The sequence below is a fragment of the Vulpes lagopus genome, chromosome 7 (assembly GCF_018345385.1).
Source record: "Vulpes lagopus strain Blue_001 chromosome 7, ASM1834538v1, whole genome shotgun sequence".
NCBI lineage: Eukaryota > Metazoa > Chordata > Mammalia > Carnivora > Canidae > Vulpes > Vulpes lagopus.
Genome location: NC_054830.1, coordinates 51,673,185 through 51,694,827, shown reverse-complemented (window position 1 = coordinate 51,694,827; position 21,643 = coordinate 51,673,185). Strand labels below are relative to the sequence as shown.

At 38.1% G+C, this 21,643-nt stretch overlaps 1 protein-coding gene across 1 annotated transcript in view; it reads right to left on the bottom strand.

Annotated features, from left to right (window-relative positions):
• Window positions 1-21,643, bottom strand: part of SYN2 (synapsin II) — a 199,414-nt gene that overhangs the window by 151,571 nt on the left and 26,200 nt on the right. The gene's annotated exons all lie outside the window — the stretch shown is intronic.

The window sequence follows — 21,643 nt, the reverse complement described above, 5'->3', positions numbered from 1 at the left end:
GCAAAGGGAGAAGCAAGATGTGGGTCTTGATCCCAGGACCCCAGGATCATGCCCTTAGCCAAAGGCAGACACTCAACACTGAATCACCCAGGCATCCATCACATTCACATTAATTTTTTATAAATGTTCCATGTATATTTGAGGAAAGGTGTATTCTTAAATTGTTAGATATAAAAATCTATATATCCAAAATGTCAAGCATAAAGCATTAAACATTTTTTAGATTTTATTTATTTATTTATTTATTTGAGAGTCTGTGTTTGAGTGGGGAGAGGGCCAGATGGGAGAGGGAAAGAGAATCTTAAGTAGACTCTGCACTGAATGTGGAGCCCGACACAGGGCTTGATCTCACAACCCTGAGATCATGACTTGAGTTGAAATCAAGAGTTGAATGTTTAACTGATTGAGCCACCCAGGCTTCCCAAAGCTTTTAAATATTTAATTCTGCCTTCTTGACTTATCAGTCTTAAACTTCTCAATAGTAATAGATGCTAAAAGAAAGAAGCAGTAGTTTTCTAAATTTTAGAGAAAAATTATTTTCAACCTACAATTCTATATTCTACTAAACCGTTAACCAAATGTATAAGGAGAATAACAACAGTTTTGAACACACAATTTCTCAGAAGATTAATCTCTTAGGCACCCTTCCTTGAAAAACTCCTGGAAATTATACCTCTGAAGAATGAGAGTAAAGTAAAGCCAAAAGGAAGAAGTGGGATCCATGAAATAGTACCTATTCCCCAGGACAGCATTTTAAAAAAAAAGTCCCAGAATACAATAGGCCGAGATAGCAAATAGGGCAAATTACAACAGAACAGATTTTGGGGAGATGAGGGCGAAGAGATTCCCAGACAGGGAGCAGATGGGAGGAGGGAGAATTGGTAGATTTTTCAGATATTGTTAGTAGATGATTGTATTAGACACATCTCTTGCTCCTTGTCAGATTCTCTTGGTTTTACTCACTTTTTCTTCAGCTGGCACCCTAGTGATTCTGTGTGGGCTCAAAGAGTTCCACTCAGGGTGTCTCTGGCTTCTCCCACAACTTCCAGATTCGGATGAAGTATCACACTATGGAAGGAAGAATCTTGCTTCCCCCCAAAATTGCCAAACACACATTTGATGATGTAAACAAGAAGGGTGGGGAGGAGGTTTATTCTTCACAGGACAAATTTTAACCAGTGGAAGACAGAAAATATGGGGAAATAAACAGATAAAATCCCTTTGCCAAGAGAAAGTTCTTGACCACAGGAAAGCTCCAGGGGAAGTCAAGGGATTTACAGTATATAGAACCAGAGGGTACCCCTCTTTTTTTTTTCTTTTTTCCAGTACAACTCATTTTTAGCCACTCTGCACTGACCAAAATGACTAGAAAGAAGAAAAGAAAGAATCAGAAACAGCACTTTCTGCCACAGAGTTACAGAATTTGGATTACAATTCGATGTCAGAAAGCCAATTCAGAAGCACAATTATAAAGCTACTGATGACTCTGGAGAAAAACATAAAGCATTCAAGAGACTTCATGACTGCAGAATTTAGATCTAATCAGGCCGAAACTAAAAATCAATTAAATGAGATGCGGTCCAAACTGGAGGCCTAACAACAAGGGTTAATGAGGTGGAAGAAAGAGCGACATGAAAAACAAGTTGATGGCAAGGAAGGAAGCTGAGGAAAAAAGAGAAAAACAAAAGACCATGAGGAAAGGTTAAGGAAAATAAATGACAGCCTCAGAAGAAAAAATCTACGTTTAATTGGGATTCCAGAGGGCACCAAGAGGGACAGCAGACCAGAAAGGGTATTTGAACAAATCATAGCTGAGAACTTCCCTAATTTGGGGAGGGAAACAGGCATTCAAATCCAGGAGATAGAGAGGTCCCCCCCTAAAATCAATAAAAACCACTCAACACCTCGACATTTAATAGTGAAACTTGCAAATTCCAAAGATAAATAGAAAATCTTTAAAGCAGCAAGACAAGAAATTCCTAACTTATATGGGGAGAAATAGTAACAGCAGACCTCTCCAAGAGATCTGGCATGCCAGAAAGGGCTGGCAGGATATATTCAGGGTCCTAAATGAGAAGAACATGCAGCCAAGAATACTTTATCCAGCAAGGCTCTCATTCAGAATAGAAGGAGAGATAAAAGCTTCCAAGATAGGCAGAAACTGAAAGACTATGTGACCACCAAAACACCTCTGCAAGAAATACTAAGGGGGACCCTGTAAAAGAAAGAGGAAGCCCAAAGAAATAATCCACAAAAACAGGGACTGAATCAGTATTATGATGACACTAAATTCATATCTTTCAATAGTAACTCTGACCATGAATGGGCTTAATGATCCCAACAAAAGGTGCAGAGTTTCAGACTGGATAAAAAAGCAAGACCCATCTATTTGCTGTCTACAAGAGATTCATTTTAGACCTAAGGACACCTCCAGCCTGAAAATGAAAGGTTGGAGAACCATTTACCATTCAAACGGTCCTCAAAAGAAAGCAGGGGTAGCCATCCTCATATCAGATACATTAAAGTTTATCCCAAAGACTGTAGTAAGAGATGAAGAGGGACACGATATCATACTTAAAGGATCTATCCAACAAGAGGACCTAACAATCATGAATATTTATGCCCCTAAGGTGGGAGCTGCCAAGTATATCAATTAACAACCAAAGTAAATACATACTTAGATAATAATACACTAATACTGTGAGACTTCAACATGGAACTATCTGCAAATGACAGATATTCTAAGCACAACATCTCCAAAGAAACAAAATCTTTAAATAATACACTGGACCAGACGGATTTCACATATATTTACAGAACTTTACATCCAAACGCAACTGAATACACATTCTTCTCAAATGCACATGGAACTTTCTCCAGAAAAGACCAAATACTGGGTTACAAATCAGGTCTCAACCTTTTGGGGTTGTCACCTGCATATTTTCAACCATAATGCTTTGAAACTTGAACTCAATCACAAGAACAAGTTTGGAAGAAACTCAAACACGTGGAGGCTAAAGAGCATCCTGCTAAAAGATGAAAGGGTCAACCAGGAAATTAGAGAAGAGTTTAAAAGATTCATGGAAACTAATGAGAATGAAGATAGAACCATTCAAAACCTTTGGGACACAGCAAAAGCAGTCCTAAGAGGGAAATACATCACAATACAAGCATCTCTCAAAAAATTGGAAAAAACTCAAATACGCAAATTAAACTTGCACCTAAAGGAACTGGAGAAAGAACAGCAAAAAACAACTACACGAAGCAGAAGAGAGTTAATAAAGATTTGAGCAGAACTCAATGAAATAGAGACCAGAAGAACTGTAGAACAGATCAACAAAACCAGGAGTTGGTTCTTTGAAAGAATTAATAAGATAGATAAACCATTAGCCAGCCTTATTAAAAACAAAAAAGATTCTAATTAATAAAATCACTAATGAAAAAAGAAGATATCACAACCAACACCAAGGAAATACAAACAATTTTAAAAACATATTATGAGCAACTATATGCCAATAAATTAGGCAATCTAGAAGAAATGGACGCATTTCTGAAAAGCCACAAATTACCAAAACTGGAACAGGAAGAAACAGAAAACCTGAACAGGCCAATACCCAGGGAGGAAATTGAAGCAGTCATCAAAAACCTCCCAGGACACAAAAGTCCAGGGCCATGGCTTCCCAGGGGAATTCTATCAAATGTTTAAAGAAATAATACCTATTCTGAATACTAAAGCTGTTCTGAAGGATAGAAAGGGACAGAATACATCCAAACTCATTTTATGAAGCCAGCATCACCTTAATTCCAAAAACAGACAAAGACCCCACCAAAAAGGAGAATTACAGACCAATATCCCTGATGAACACAGATGCAAAAATTCTCAACCAGATACCAGCCAATAGAATCCAACAGTACATTAAGAAGATTATTCACCATGACCAAGTGGGATTTATCCCCAGGATGCAAGGTTGGTTCAACACTCGTAAATCAACGTGATAGATCATATCAACAAGAGAAAAAACAAGAACCATATGATCCTCTCAATAGATGCAGAGAAAGCATTTGACAAAATACAGCATCCATTCCTGATCTAAACTCTTCAGAGTGTAGGGATAGAGGGAACATTCCTCAGCATCTTAAAAGCCATCTATGAAAAACCCACAGCAAATATCATTCTCAATGGAGAAACACTGAAAGCCCTTCCCCTAAGATCAGGAACACAACAGGGATGTCCACTCTCACTACTGTTATTCAACATAGTACTAGAAGTCCTAGCCTCAGCAATCAGATAACAAAAAGAAATCAAGGGCATTTAAATTGGCAAAGAAGAAGTCAAACTCTCCCTCTTCCCAGATGACATGATACTGTACATAGAAAACCCAAAAGACCCCACTCCAAGATTGCTAAGCAATTCGGCAGTGGCAGGATACAAAATCAATGCCCAGAAATCAGTGGCATTTCTACACACTAACAATAAGACTGAAGAAAGAGAAATTAAGGAGTTAATCCCACTTAAAATTGCACCCAAAAGCATAAGATACCTAGGAACAAATCTAACCAAAGAGGTAAAGGATCTATACCCTAAAAACTACAGAACACTTCTGAAAGAAATTGAGGAAGACACAAAGAAATGTATTCCATGCTCATGGATCGGAAGAATTAATATTGTGAAAATGTCTGCTATCCAAGGCAATGTACACATTCAATGCAATCCCTATCAAAATACCATGGACTTTCTTCATAAAGTTGGAACAAATCATCTTAAGATTTGTGTGGAGCCTTCTTTCTTGGCAGCCCCGGTGGCTCAGCGGTTTAGCACCGCCTTCAGCCCGGGGCATGATCTGGGATCAAGTCCCACGTCGGGCTCCCTGCTTGGAGCCTGCTTCTCCCTCTGCCTGTGTCTCTGCCTGCCTCTCTCTCTCTCTCTCTCTCTCACACACACACACACATGAATAAATAAATCTTTAAAAAAAAAAAAAAAAGATCTGTGTGGAATCAGAAAAGACTCCGAATAGCCAGGGGAATACTGAAAAAGAAAACCAGAGCTGGGGGAATCACAATCCCGGATTTCAAGTTGTACTTGAAACAAAAGCTTGAAACACAAAGCTTGTGTACTTGATCACAAAGCTGTGATCATCAAGACAGTGTGGTATTGGCACAAAAACAGACACATAGATCAATGGAACAGAATTGAAAACCCAGAAATGGGCCCTCAACTCAATGGTGAACTAATATTCGACAGAGCAGGAAAGACTATCCACTGGAAAAAGGACAGTCTCTTCAATAAATGGTGCTAGGAAAATTGGATAACCACGTGCAGAAGAATGAAACTAGACCATTCTCTTATACCATACACAAAGATAAATTCAAAATGGATTAAAGATCTAAACGTGAGGCAAGAATCCATCAAAATCCTAGAGGAGAACACAGGCAACACCCTTTTTGAACTTGGCCACAGCAACTTCTTGCAAGATACATCTTGAAGGCAAGGTGGAAATAAAAGCAAAAATGAACTATTGGTACTTAATCAAGATAAAAAGCTTCTTTCTGCACAGCCAAAGAAACAAACAGTCAACAAAACTAAAAGACAACCTACAGAATGGGAGAAGATGTTTGCAAATGACATATCAGATAAAGGGCTAGTATCCAAGATCTATAAAAAACTTATTGAACTCAACACCCAAGAAACAAACAATCCAATCATGAAATGGGCAAAAGATATGAGCAGAAATTTCTCCAAAGATGACATACACATGGCCAACAAACACATGAGAAAACGCTCCGCAACACTTGCCACCAGGGAAATATAAATCAAAACCACAATGAGATACCACTTCACTCCAGTGAGAATGGTGAAAATTAACAAGACAGGGAACAACAACATTGGAGAAGATGTGGAGAAAGGGGAACCCTCTTGCACTGTTGGTGGGAATTGAACTGATATAGCCGCTCTGGAAAACTGTGGATGTTCCTCAAAGAGTTAAAAATAGAACTGTCCTACGACCCAGCAAATGCACTGCTGGGGATTTACCCCAATGATACAGATGCAGTGAAAGCCAGGACACCTGCACCCCAATGTTTATAGCAGCAATGTCCACAGTAGCCAAACTGTGGAAGGAGCTTCAGTGTCCATTGAAAGATGCATGGATAAAGAAGCTGTGGTATATGTATACAATGGAATATTAGCCATTAGAAATGACAAATACCCACCATTTGCTTCACCGTGGATGGAACTGGAGGGTATTATGCTAAGTGAAGTAAGTCAATTGGAGAAGGACAAATTATATGGTCTCATTCATTTGGGGAATATAAAAAAATATTGAAAGGGAATAAAGGGGAAAGGTGAGAAAATGAGTGGGAAATATCACTGACGGTGACAGAACATGAGAGACACCTTACTCTGGGAAATGAACAAGGGGAGGTGGAAAGGGAGGTGGGCGGGGGGTTGGGGTGACTGGGTGACGGGCACTGAGGGGGGCACTTGACAGGATGAGCACTAAGTGTTATGCTATATGTTGGCAAATCAAACTCCAATAAAAAATATACCAAAAGAAATCCCTTTGCCTTTTTCTGGTAGCAGTGCAACTTTTAATACAGCCCATATGGAAATGTCCTGAGTGGATGAGTAGGTGAAGCTGCCAAATGACCAGCTGTTATGTCTTCATGGCTTATTGTAAAACAGTAGCCAGTGAAGTAATGCATCATCTTGCATTTGCTTCCCATTCTTCCTGCCTTGCTTCCCCCTATCCTCATTCTTGCTGCCTGAAATTGTACCTCCCAATAAAGAATTAGCATTTATGCTTGCCCAAACTGCTGTCTAAGGAACATGGAGCAAGTTACAAATGTATAACGGATTCTGATGAAACTATATAAAATTTTAATTTGTTTGTAAAAATTATTCAAGGAAAAACATCAGAGTATTAATAGTCTGTAAGGTTTGTAAAGTAAGCACTGTAATCATAGTACAATATATCATCTAGGTCTGCAGAAAATATTTACACAATTATAATACTGTAAACACTAATCTCTGATATAAGTACAAATTGTAGAATAATTAAATTTAGTGGATGGAGAGTAGAGGAGTGTGAGAGCTAAAGTTATCTCTACCCGGTAATGAGAAAGAAGGATCACACAATCACAATCCTATTCCCCGCTCTAAAGTAATTCAATGTGTGAACTTGCACAAGTTGTCTAATTTATCTTTGTCTCAGTCTCTTCACTTGCCACATGAAAATAATACCTGTCATGCCTTTTTCAGCAGGGCTATTATAAAGGTAAAATTAAATGTTTGTGGAAGTATACTGAAAAACAGAAAGAGGCATGAGAACCACAGTAAGTTCAAAACCGCATTTCGGGATCAAAAGAAGAGAAGATAGATATGAGTTCAAATCCTCTACCTACCATTTCTTTGAAAGCTAAACTGAGTGGGGCAAAGCTAAGAATTCAAGAATGTTACAATCTCTTTTCTCTAGGAAGGAGGAAGATATGACCATGCCTGGCTCCTATGGGTAATTTAGATTATAACAACCTCTTAATTGGTTTTCCTGCCTCTAATATCTCTTCCCACCATATCCCTATCTAGCTTACCATTCCTAAACTAACTCTTTATCTTGTTATCTACAGATCAGGGACCTATTAAGTTCTCTCCATCAACTTGTATTAATTTTAATTTCTCTGGCCCACTCAGATTTTGTGTTTTATTGCCTTCTTCCAGGAGTCATCTTAATTTTTTTTCTTAGAAGTATAATCAACAGTTAACTTTTTTTTCAAGATTTATTTATTTGAGATAAAGAGAGTGCACAAGCAGGGGGAGGGGCAGAGGAGAGAGAGAGAATCCCCAAGGAGTCTCCCCACCAACTGAGGAGCCCATTGTGGGGTTCAACCCCAGGACCCTGAGAACATGACCTGAGCAGGAATCAAGAGTTGGATGTTCAACCAACTGAGCCACCCAGGTGCCCCCAGCAGTTAATTTTAATATTTGATTAAATTATACCTTGTCGGAAAGGAGAAAAAATAAGTGGGAAATATCAGAAAGGGAGAACATGAAAGACTCCTAACTCTGGTAAACGAACTAGGGGTGGTGGAAGGGGAGGAGGGCGGGGGGTGGGGGTGACTGGGTGGCAGGCACTGAGGTGGGCACTTGACGGGATGAGCATTGGGTGTTATTCTGTATGTTGGCAAATTGAACACCAATAAAAAATAAATTATTTAAAAAATTAAAAAATAAAAATATATTCTACCTTGTCTTTACAAATCTTGACCCCCTCTGACACTGCATGAAATTGAGAACATCAAACATATCTTTTACTTCTCCCTAAGAGCTAAACACAGTTCTAACCAGGTAGCAGGTATTACCAAAAAAAGAAGAAAAAGAAATTCATGGAACAGAAGTTACTTACTTAACCTCTTTATGCTTTTAATTTCTCTTCTATAAAATGTGGATAATATCTTACCAAGATACTATGGGACTTTTAAAAATCATAAATATGAGAGAGCCTAGAAAAATGTCTAGCATGTAGCTAGCAATTCATAAATGTCTGCTGAATCTAGATACTAAAATGTGGATAATATTCATCTCATGATTGGTGTGAGGATTAAATAAGGATGTGGCAACATGCTTTAAAACCAAAACACTCAGGGCACCTGGGTGGCTCAGTGGTTGAGCATCTGCCTTTGGCTCAGTTCAGGATCTCAGGATCCTGGAATCGAGTCCCACATCAGGCTCCTTGCAGAGAGCCTGCTTCTCCCTCTGCCTCTCTCTCTGTATATATCTCTCATAAATGAATAAAATCTTAAAAAAAAAGAAACCACTCACCAAAGGGAAAGAGTTATCATTATTAAAAAGAACAACATACAGAAACAGAATGGAAGAGGAAACCAGCAGGGAACTAATTCAAAAGCAATAGCCCCATGGGAAATATGTGGTGGATTTAATAGGAGTTTTGGCCTCTAAAACACTTCTTTCTTGGAGAAGCTGAATGAATACCTGAGGTTTTTGTTTTGGTTTTTTTGTTTGTTTGTTTGTTTTTGTTTTTGTTTTTTTGCCTGAAGAGGTGAGATTCTAATACCCTAGGTACAGGCAAGCCTTGAAGCAGATGCTGTTGTACAGTATTCTTCTAAAGACATTCTTTACAACTGGCCCACTTAAGAAATATTCCCTCCAGTCCAGAGAAGATCTTTGATAAGCCATCTCCCAAGTGGGGTGATGCAAGAACAAGTCTGAGTATTCTGTTTCAAAGACCTAGGATCCATTTAATGTTGAAGAATAGCTCAGAACTAAAAGTATTCCATGTAATAAAGGAGGCAAACCACAGGAACTCTGAGACATTTCATTTATGAAATTTGATGATTCATCTGTACTAAGAAAACTTATTGGGGCAGCAGAATTGAGGAACAGACCACTGCTACCCAAATCTAGAAGATCAGCAGTATTTCTGAAGGAGAAATTATCAGTCCCTGTACCTCTTTCCGAGATACAGAACAATGTTGCAATTCATCTCTCAGCACAGTGACCTCTTTTTATATTCCAATAAAAAATATTCTCTACTGAAAGCCCCCAAGAGAACCTACACATCCCCCTGCCACAGCCCTATGAGATCATCTTAAATTCCTATTCATCCAGAAAGCTAAGTTTTTTTGTTAACCATACTCTGACTATAATAATCTGAACCGTTTTTATTGAGAGAACACTTAAATAGTCAAAGACAGGTAGGTCCGTCATCATATACTAAGCATTGGCCTGCAAATCAGAAGACTTGGATTCGTTTGTGCTGTGCAGGTCCAGCGCCCACTTGGAGCTCTCCAGGGTACTGATTTCATTTCTGCCTGGTATTTGCCCTTCTACTCTGGACTTAAGCATGTTTCCAAATCTATCAACCACCCAGGAAGAGGTGTGACACAAATATATGCATTGCCCAATGGAGATATGAATGAACAAAAGAGATGAATGTCCTAACAGAGAACATCACAGGACTGCGAAACAAAATGAGTTCCAAACCAGTTTTCATTCAGCACATACTAGCCACTTCACAGGAAGTACTGTACCATTTTCTATACAATATCCAAGTCATCTATAGCACTTCAGTACCAGACTAGAAGCCAACTGTCTTAACCTTCAATCTAATGTTCTTTCCACAATTCCTCTCTATTTCTCTGTCGAGTCCCAATGTTAAATTTCCAAAGTTATACTAAGCCAGTAAGAATTCAGACTGTCTTCTAATACACCTAGCACAGTGGCCTGATATAACCGAAGTGTTCATAGATATTTGTTGAATGTTAAAGATGGTACCATAAGCATTTCTAAACATCAATTGCTTCCAGTTTCACCATGTCTCACCTGCATATTCATTAAACCCTGACAATCCCAACTTACACAGAACTTAAAAGACTGATACATAAACCTTCCAGAGGTTAGGTCGGCATGTGATTACAAAATTAATAAACCAGCTGATATAATGACTAAAAGTATACACTACTATGTTGATTGCTGCAATTCCAGTACAGTGATTATAAACAGAGGTTTGAAATCAGACAAACTTGGATTTGAACCCTAACTATCACTTACTAGCTGCATGACTTGGGCATATTACTTACCTTTCCTAAGTCACACCTGACATATCTGTAAAATGGGGAAGTACAGTAGATACCCCTCATAAGCCTGCTGAGAGGATTAAATTAAATACTGCATTAAAGCGCCTACTAAGTAAGCATTCCTTAGGCTGCCTTACTGTGTAACTGGAACAATAATGCCTGGTACACAATTAGTGTTCAATAAATATTCCTATTGCGATCGTCTTTATAATAAATCACTGGATTCTATAACTAAAATAGAGACTTTATATGTTAAAAACAGTCTTAAGAAAATCAAAAACTTTTGTAGTTAAAAAAATAATGAAATCTCACACCATTCCCTTGGGAAAGTAAAATATATGAAACATTATGTCATTTTAAAAAGGCACAGAGGGGCTAAATTTTTTACCTGGGGTCACATAAAATGCTCAATCCACTAAAGACAAGTAATGGGCACTTTGCCTATAAATCAGAAGCAAAAGATTGGAATATACAAATTATGTAACTCCACAGAGTTTCACAATTTGGTACCAAAAAACCAACCTATTTCATACCAATTATTTGCTAATTTATTGAACCACCTTAAATCTGAACAGCTTAGAGCAAGAAGTATGTTCATAGCTCTCTTCAAATTAAAGAGAAAATTCACATGCTGCCTCCTTAATATCTATAACAACCAAGTGAGAAAGGAATCAGAACTTTACATTTTACAAATGAAAGCAAACTTCATCTTAATAAATCCTCCAGATGATTCTGATGCACACTGAAGTTTAAGAACCATTGTCCCAATCCCCTCTCCCCTTATCTTCTTTTGCCTCTCTATTCAACCTGGATTCCATGACCTAGTATTTCAAGAACCGAGATTTCCTCTCTTTTTCATCCCCTCCACTTGATAAAACCTCAGAAACCCCTGATAAGCTCAATTATCCACCTTCTCCAAGTGTATCCTCCAGGTTGCTGAAAAATGAAAAAAAAATAGGGCAGACTGCCACTTCAACAAGGCTTTCAACTGTCAATAAATCATATGTTTGGTCAAAAGACATGGTAATTTTAAATCCTATTCATTCCCTTCAAATAGCACCTCTTCCGTCCTTCTTCCTCATTCTCAGTAGATGACCTCGCCTCCTACTTAACAGAGAAAATAGAATCCACCAGATGGATACATACTCAACTTCCCACTATCCAATCTACACAACTTTCTGTATCTTCATCCATATTCTCCTCCATCCCTTCTGTTAAAATAATAAATCAAGTGGCCCTCCTCATAAATAAGACCAAAACCACCTCATTCCCTCTTGCCCTTAAAAATCATATTATCAATTCTTCTCTCTCTCCATGTTATTTACCTTTTCCTTCAGTAACTTCTGACACATAGTCAGTCAGTACCTTAGTATACACAATGAAATGCCATACAGTCATTTTAAAAAGGAATAAGGTAGTTCTTTCTGTCCTCATATGAAACACGATATGCTTTCCCAAAATTCAAATCCATATACCTCAACTGCCCATAATCATCCTTTGGTTGGATGTCTCATAGGCACTTCAATATAACATGTCTAAAGTAAGTCTCTTCTCCCTCTAAAATCTGTTCCTTTAGGCTCTCTAGCATTCCTCATCTCAGTAAACATCACTTGCATCCACCCAAGTGCCCACCCAGAAATCTAGTTGACATACTTTGCTACATCTCTCTCCATCTCCTATCTAATCAATCATCATTTTCTGATATATTTCTTATATTATTCTACCTCTCTCCATCTCCATTGCTACTATCTTTGTCCAAATCAATATCAGCTCTCACCTGGGCTTCTGCAATAGCCTTTTAATGGTTTCCCAGCATTCACATTTCTCCTTTTCCAATTCTGTCTCCACTAGATTACAGCCAGAGCAGTCATTTCAAAAAGGAACATATAATCATGGCTCTCATCTATCAAAACTGTTATAGTTTCCCATTTCTATGAAAATGAAGTACAAATACTTATCAAAACCTATAAGCCTCTGCATGATCTAAACTTTGTTTTCTCTCATATAATTTTACACCACTCTCCCCACTCTACATTCCAGTCACATAGAAATGTATTTCTTCACATTATACTCTTTCCCTTTCAGAAACTTCATGAATGTTCTTTCTCCTGGAACGTGTTTCTCATTTGCCTAGCAAACTCCTATTCATCCTTTAGGTCTCAGTTGAAATGTAATATCTTCAGCGAAACCTTTTCCAAACCTTCAGATTTGGTCAAGCGAATTTAACCCTCCCCCCAACTTACCAGACATTCATTCATTTATTCATTCAACAAATATTTATTGAGCACATAAACTACACCAGTTGTTGTGGTAGGTGCAGAGGATATAACTGAACAATACTGATGTTTCTTTCCTGATTAAATATATATCCTAGTGGAAAATATAATCATTACACAAATAATTATTTCATTCCCATTGTGATAAATACCACCATTAAGGAGAAGTACAGGGTGCTTTGAGAATGAATGAATATCTGGTAAATGAGGAAAGGAAGGAATTCAAATCCATGTCCTCTGACTCCAAAGTCTAAACTTCTTTTCCCACTACACTCTACTATAAATTCAAGCTTAATTTTATTTCTACCCATAACTGATTTTAACTTTTTTCTTCATAACTCCAGCAGATTCAAATTCTGCATAGATGTTTCTTGTGCTTCTGGGAGGCAGTCCTGAGCTCCCCACCACCCAACATGGCAGTTCTCCAAATCCACAAGGCCCACAAATCAGCTGACTATGAATACTATTCTGGGAATGGGGTAGGTAGGGATTGTGGGGGGTAAATGACATATAAAAATAGTTTAAATACAGTGCAGGGCTATGTGCAGAAGACTATGGGAAGACAAAAGATGGAAAGGTTAATTTTGTCTAGGGCAATAACATAAGCAAAAGTACTCTGTAAAATGTAAAATGTTATTTGAATGATTGTTATTAGTGGTGGCAGTTGTGGTAGTCTCTCGAAGCAATATAATCTTCCAAGGACAAAAAAACCAAACCAAAAGAAAACAAAAACCACCTAGTCAAATAGAAAAACAGTATGACTGTTTACTTATTTAACCCAGAAAAGAAACCTGAAATATATTTTCTTCATTCATTCTTAGTATCCCATTTTAACTCATTTTACAAACAAAATTCTTATTTGCAGCAAATGACAAATTTATGAACTTTACTTTTTATCTACTTTCTTTTATTGCATCAGAGAAATCTTAAATTCTGATATTTCTAATTTATTATACTCACATCTTAACCATTAAGCAATCGCTGAAGTTAAAACACACACACACACACACACACACACACACACACACACACACACACAAAAGGCAGGGGCCACTGGGTGGCTCCAGCGGTTAAGCCTTGGATTCGGGTCCCCCTAGGGTCATGATCTCAGAGTTCTGGGGCCTAATTCCCAGACAGGCTCTGTGCTCAGAGGCGAGTCTGCTGAAGATTCTCTCTCTCCCTCTCTCTTTGCCCCTCTCGCTGCTTGTTCTCTCATTCTCTCTCAAATAAATAAATAAATCATTTTTAAAAAATTAAATAAGGGCCCCTGGGTGGCTCAGTGGTTGAGCCTCTATCTACCTTCAGCTCAGGTTGTGATTGGGAGTCATCGGATCAAGACCAGCATCAGGATCCCCACAAGGAGCCAGCTTTTCCCTCTTCCTATGTCTCTGCCTCTCTCTGAGTGTCTCTCATTAATAAATAAAATCTTTAAAAGTAAATAAATAATAGGTAAATAAATAAAATATTCAATGCACTAAACTGTTAAATTCATTTTTAGCATAGATTTGGTTACACCACAGGTACAGCCCCCTGGTGGTGGTATAGTGGAATTAATGGATTGAAATTTAGGGGACTAAAACTCAGGATCACTAACCACTTGGAAAGCCCAGGCTAGGTGGGAACCTCTGGATCACATAATCTTTAAGGTGTACAGATTTTAAGTTCTAATGATTCCAGTTATGCCATTTAGCTGAATGACCTGGAGTTAATTTCTGGTTAATTTCTTAACCTCTGTAATCTTCAATCTCTTCATTCACAAAATAGAAATAACTATACCATTTTATAGAATAATTTTAAGAATTAAAATATGTAAAGAGATTAGCACACAACTAGTACTCAATAAACAGTTATTATATTACTGCTCTTTCAGCTCTAAAAGTCCTATAAACTCACAGAGCACAATAAAATACAGAAAACCTATATTATAGGTATTGTTCTTATTCTCCACTAGTAGAAATGTGCTGCAGTTCACAACTAAAAACCGTGACCAGGTAGACTTATAGTTAAAAGGGATGCCAACGGTTTCCTAGAGATCTCAGATGCTTCAATAAAACTAAATGATCATGACCCAAGATAAAAGGTCTCCTCCTATTTTGAGGGGTTCTAATGGTTAAATAAATTCATCATAAGACTCCAAATTTCTCATACCTATCCCCTCTTAGTTCTTTCCTATGAAAGGATGGGAAATAGTTCCTTAGAATTATTTTGACCACAGAGAAAAACAACTTTAGAGAATTAGTAAGTCATGTTTCTAGAACCCTTTACTTTTCCACAAAGATCTTATTTCAAATCTTTCAATATTCTAATTACTCATGTAGTGGGAAAGACAAAATGAAAAACAATATTCTACCAGGAGTACAAACAAGTTTGACTTACAAAAGAATTCCCATTCTTTTTTGTCTTCGCTCATACTGTTCATGTTCATGCCTTACCTCACCTCATCTGAATTCTACTCATCCTTCAACACCCAAATTATGCTTTTCTTCCAACCCTCTGATTTCATTCCACCATTAGACTTTGTGAGTTGAACTAAAGGGCTATCAGCATCAGCATCCTATGAGAAGAAACTAAAATTCAGAGGCTGAGATTTGGCCAAGTTTATAAAGCTGGTCAATGTCAACACTATGATTTTATAAATCCACTGAAACATCAGGGATCATATTTACCTCTAGGGAAACACAAAAACAATTTAATGGCACCAAGAACATCTATACCACCAATCTAATGTATTCTGATGAAAAAAATCCAGTTTATTTCAAACAAGTATCAAGTTAAAAGTAAATCTACCTCTTAGTGAGTCCAGGATACTCATTTAAAAAATAATAAAATAAAAACTCAGAAAAACTTATTTAAATTCACTTTTTCAGTTAGGACTCTTACATTTGCAAGTGTAAACTAGGCAAAAATATAGTTTACTAATTCACATATTTGAAAATATGTGGTTTTGAGTTCAACAGATTCTAGGAGTTAAAAGGACCTGGTCATTCTTCATCTGTTTTGGCTATCTCCCAGGCAGAACCTCTCCCGAGCACCCTGGCCTTATATTCTCTCAGGTTCGTGTCCAGTATATAAAGAATACATATCTTCTCTAAAGAACTGATCTAAAATAGGAGTCATAGATCCAAACTGAGATTGGTGTCCATTCTTAAGTCAATCTCCATGATTAGAAGAAGGTAGTACTTTAGTCAGCAAAACATGAATCACATGTCTATCTCTGGAGCCATGGGGAAGTGGGCTCTGTCCAAAGCTCAAACTCTGAGTTCTGGAGAGGAAATGGCTCCCCAGAGTAAAATCTGGGTATTAATGCTAAAACAAGGGGAAATGGACACTGGAGGCCAAAAACAACAAAAGTCCACCACAATTATATAACAAATTAGAGTCATATCTGGGACAAGAACTTGCACTATGACTTCCAATTCAGTGTTCTATTGTACTATGCTATCATACTACACCATTCTTCCAGGAGGAAGACACTACAAAGGGGATCTCAACCAGCTCCAAGCCTTGAATTATCTAAAGCTTAAATGTTTTTGCTTTGCCTCTTAAAAGCTATTTTCATGAAAAGGTAGCATCACAAAACTCTCCAGGATATAATTCTGCTCCATATGGAGAGTTTCAACATCACTTTTCAAGATGATCGTGACTTTATGATCTACTTCCCATTTATACCTGGCAGGATCAGCCACAGGAAATAGTAGATAACCCATAAGGTCAAGTATTTAGGAGGATCAAAAAGCTCCCAATCCAGATCTCTACCTCACTACTTATTAATATTCTTTTGAATTCTACCACTAAATTATATAGGATTTGAAAGGTCTATTGAGCTACTAGTTTCTCTAGAAAAACAGACATCCTAGGAAGAAAAACACTTTTAATTCATCCACTCAACCAACATTAAATGAATGTGAAGCAAAAAGCTAAGAGCCATTTGGGTATAAGAATGAGCAAGAAAAACCCTTCCTTTTGAGGAGTTTGCAGTTTGGGAAGAAAACATCTAATACAACATATTATGAAAGAGCTATGATAAATCTCTGATAAAAATGATTTAAGTCACAGCACAGGAATCACTTCAGAGGATAATTAAGTGAGACTCATGAGACAAGAAGGCCTAGAGATGGTGTGGAGTACATCACAAAGGATAATGATTCCTTCCTAAGGAGGAATATAGGAAGAGACCAAAGATAAACTTTGCCTTCCAAAGGCATAACCTGGAAAGTGGAAAAGAGGGAGAAGAGGAAAACTAAAATTCAACTAACAATTAATTAGCAGATGTTATGTGTAAGGATGTATGTAGTAGGTAATATGGAAGATAGAAAAATGACAAGATCTTCATCTTCAAGAAGTCTATAATATACAGGGGCAGAAATCACATAATAAGATATAGACTATTTAAAGTGCAATAGAGTTGAAACGTAAACTGCTATAGAGTTTCAGATGAAAAAGAGATAAATAATATTAGAGAAGAATCTAGGAAATTATCATGAAGGAGGTATGAACAGGAGATCCCTGGGTGGCGCAGCGGTTTGGCGCCTGCCTTTGGCCCAGGGCGCGATCCTGGAGACCCGGGATCGAATCCCACGTCGGGCTCCCAGTGCATGGAGCCTGCTTCTCCCTCTGCCTGTGTCTCTGGCTCTGTCTCTGCCTGTGTCTTTGGCTCTGTCTCTCCTTCTATCTCTCAAGAATAAATAAATAAAATCTTTAAAAAAAAAAAAAAAAGGAGGTATGAACATGTAGGGGTGAAAAATAGGTAAAGATGCTGAGGGAGGCAGATGTTAAAAGTTAATTCCAGAAGAAAGGTCATATGAGACTTCTGGCCTTCTTTTGATTAGTCCCCCTTTCATATCTTTAACCAATCTAGTAGGGATAGACCATCATAATTCAGTGCCCAAGTCACTCTGAGAGCCACAAAATAGCTCCTCAGGCAATTAACAGAAAAAAAAAAAAAACACATTGCTGACCACACATGATAGTCTTAAGGAGCACCTGGGTGGCTCAGTAAGTTGAGCATCCAGCTCTTAATTCCAGCTCAGGTCATGATCTCAGTATGACATTGAGCCCATTTTGGGCTATGTGCTCAGCAGGGAGTCTGCTTGGGATTCTCTCTCTCCCTCTTCTTCTGTCCCTCCCCAACCTCCCTCTTAAAAAACGGGGGTGGGCAGCCCAGGTGGCTCAGCGGTTTAGCCCTGCCTTCAGCCCAGTGTGTGATCCTGGACCTGGGATCCAGTCCCACATCTGGCTCCCTGCATGGAGCCTGCTTCTCCTTCTGCCTGTCTCTCTGCCTCTCTCTCCCCTTGTGTCTCTCTCATGAATAAATAAATAAAATATTTAAATTACATATTAAAGTGCCTAGAACATGTCTGGTATATAACAGATCTTTCAGTAAATACTAATTTTTCTTCCCTTCTGTTTTAGATTCCTAAGGCTGCCTTAACAAATCACCATATATGTAGTGACTAAATCTAAAATTTATTCTCCCACAGTTTTGGAGGCTAGAAGTCTGAAATCAAGATGTTGGCAAGACTATGTTCCCCCTAAAGATTATAGGGAACCATGGGTTCCTTACCTCTAGCTTCTATTGGCTATCCTTGCTCCCTAGCTTGTAGCTACATAGCTTCAATCTCTACCTCCATCTCCAAATGGCCTTCTCCTCTCTATTTCTCTCTAGATCCCCTCTTCTAAGTACCACCGTCTTTGGATTTAGAGCCCACGCTGAATTTAGGATGATTTCATCTCGAGATCCTTAACTAATTACATCTGCAAAGACTCTATTTCCAAAAATGGTCACATTCTAAGGTGCTGGGTGGACATGAATTTGAGGGGAGACACTATTCAACCCATCCAACCTCCCTTCTTCAGATTTATTTGAGTTTGAAACATTCACAACATTTTTTGTAACTGTCCAGGTCACAGGAAGGCATTTTTTTTCCCACTGCTCCTGTAATATTTCCATGGAATTGAATAACAATATCAACATATACCTTAAGGAAGCCTGGGATTTTAAGAAAGCCTGAGGCAAGTCAGTATTTTCAACAGAGCCAAAAACCTGGGCTCCAGTTCTCTCTCTACCAGTAACAACCATAAGATCTTGGGCAAATTACATCAACTCCTCAAAATTCAATTTCTTCATCTTTAAATGGGAATATCAAAAAAATGAGGGGAGATTAAGATAATAAATGTGAAGGGATTTTGTGAATTCTAAAATAATATACAAATACTAGTTATTATTTACAAAACTTTCAATGTTTAATTATTTAACAAAATATAATGGTAATTGCCAGGCATCATCTTAAATACCATGGTCCCTGACTTCAAAGAGCTCATAGCCCAATACTTATAAACAAATAAAGATTATGAACTAATTTACACTGAATTATTTGGAAATGACCATATGTTTGACCAAGCCAAGAAGGCAGCAACCAATGCTACTTTGAAAGAGGAAGAAATTGAGCTAAGACTTACAAAATAGGTAGGTTTTAGCTAAAGAAGAAAGGAATGAATGCTAGGGAAGAAGATAGGACATTAAGGCCAGATGTAACAAACTTCATAGCTAGACAATATGCCTAGACTTGACACAGAGCAGCAGCTACTACAGGTAACTGAATGAAGAGAGCCATGATGAAAGCAGGGTTTTAGGGAGGAAAAGTCTGGCAGCATGTACAGTCTAGATTGGCAGGAGAGAGACTAAAGGCAAGGATACCAACTCAAAGGTTGTGGCCCTAATCCAGAACATGTTTCATCCTCACTGGTTACTAAAATCGTGACTGGCAGCAAGATCCATAATTTCTGGAAAGCTGCTTACTTCTCAAGCAGTAATTCCAAGTCCTTCCCAGGGATTTTTCCTCTGCTGACCTCACTAAACCAATCACTGGACTATACAGAAGTTTCCATTTCACATCTCATCATCTCAGGGCAGAAAAGAAGCATGAAGGACACACAGGCTATCCAATCTAGTGTAAAATCCTCTCTAAAGCAACATGGATGGGAGTAACATCCATTGGGAGTTACAGCTTCTGCTTAAACACTTCAGCCTAAGAAATACCCAATACACCAAAGCCACTATCTCTGCAAATGACTGAGGTCGAATGCATTGTCAGCTCCTTGAAGGAACACTTGGTCCTCCTGAGTCCTGAGCAGCTCTTCACCTAAGGTTAGAGTTATCCACTGCTAGAGTAGAAGGAAGAATAATACAATCCTGCAGCTTTTGACTCAGATTCAAACCATACCCAGTAGTGGCTGGCTGCAGGGAGACAGGTCTGAGTCAGTCTGTCAGGTGATGAAATCCTCACTCCATCTGCTCTGAGGGAGTCGTCTGCCAAGTTTGATGCCTGAACACATGAGCTCCCACTCCCACACTCACCACTTTCTCCTCTGAGAAGCAGAAACAAAATCTGTTTCAAACCTTCATCTTTCTCTTCTTCCCAAAACCCAGCCCTGAGCAATTACCTTTTCAGTTATAGGTTATAGAAGAGAAAAGAGAAGCACATATTCTACTAATGACTCCAAATGGGCAAGATGGCTATAATAAAACATATATTAAGCAAAGGCTACCTGGCATTTCCATAGTTAGCACGCTAGTTCCCTGCTGGGACTTAATTATTTTCCTTTATTCCTTTCATTCTTTCTTTCTCTTTTTTTGAATGAAATACTAGATATACTTAAAATTGTAGTATATACAGAAGTTACAAAGCCTACTAATAAAAAAAAAAATACTCTCATGGGCCTACCATTCACTTTAAGGAATAGAACTTGCCAATACCATTAAAGCTCTCTACCACACCCTCTTGCCTCACCCTGGCTTCCATTAGAAGTAACCAATCACCATTCTTCTATCCTATTCATCAAAATGAGATTAATTTGCTCATCCAAAAACCTCTTACCCCCACTTTTCCACTCCAAAATCTACTTTCACTGCCATTTTTGTCTGCAACTACACACTTAACCAGCCCATCTCTCATCAGATTCCAATCACCTTTAGGAAGCTGAATGCCCACACAATCCTAATTCATGATAATCAAACTCTTGAACACTCAAGGAATCTCTTCTCCTGAAACATGAGCACAAATCTCCCAAATCACTAACTTGTGTCCCATACCATTATACTTTATACCTAATCACTCCATCCTTTATTATTGTTGTTGTTGTTGTTGTTGTTGTTGTTATTAAAGTATACAATGAATATTGCAGGCTCCTCCAACACCAGGGCCCACCTGGTTAATGTGGACCATTGCTAGAGGCCTCCTGTACAGCATGCATGTCATCCACAACTAGACCATTAATTACTTAAGGGCAGGAAACATGTCTTCTTTAAACCTGAGGCTTAAAGATGGCTTTGATTTAGGGGTTAAGTTCTGATCCTATCTGACCTCAAAAAAGAGTACCTATACAATTAAGAAAAACTTTAATTTCTTTCTCTATACCCCCAACACTTCACATGATATAAGATCTCTAGTCCATGATTATAACCAGGTCCAGTTCTATTACTACATACATAAAGCTAATTTTATAACTCAAGATGCACCTTCAAAAAATCCATTGTTTTATTTGGTTGTGTCTCAATTCTTTTTATTGCAGCATCAATCCTTATTTAAGGGAGGATACATGCTGAAAAGAACAAAAAACAAAAAAAATCTTTGCCCTTTTGTCTTGTCGCCTGCAAAATAGGGACACCATTGCCTAGCATACAGTGAAAGATTAAATGACCTCCATTTGGCACAAAGGTAAAATTTTTAATAGGGTAACATCATGTAAGGCCTTTAGCAAAGTGGTAGCACAGAGGA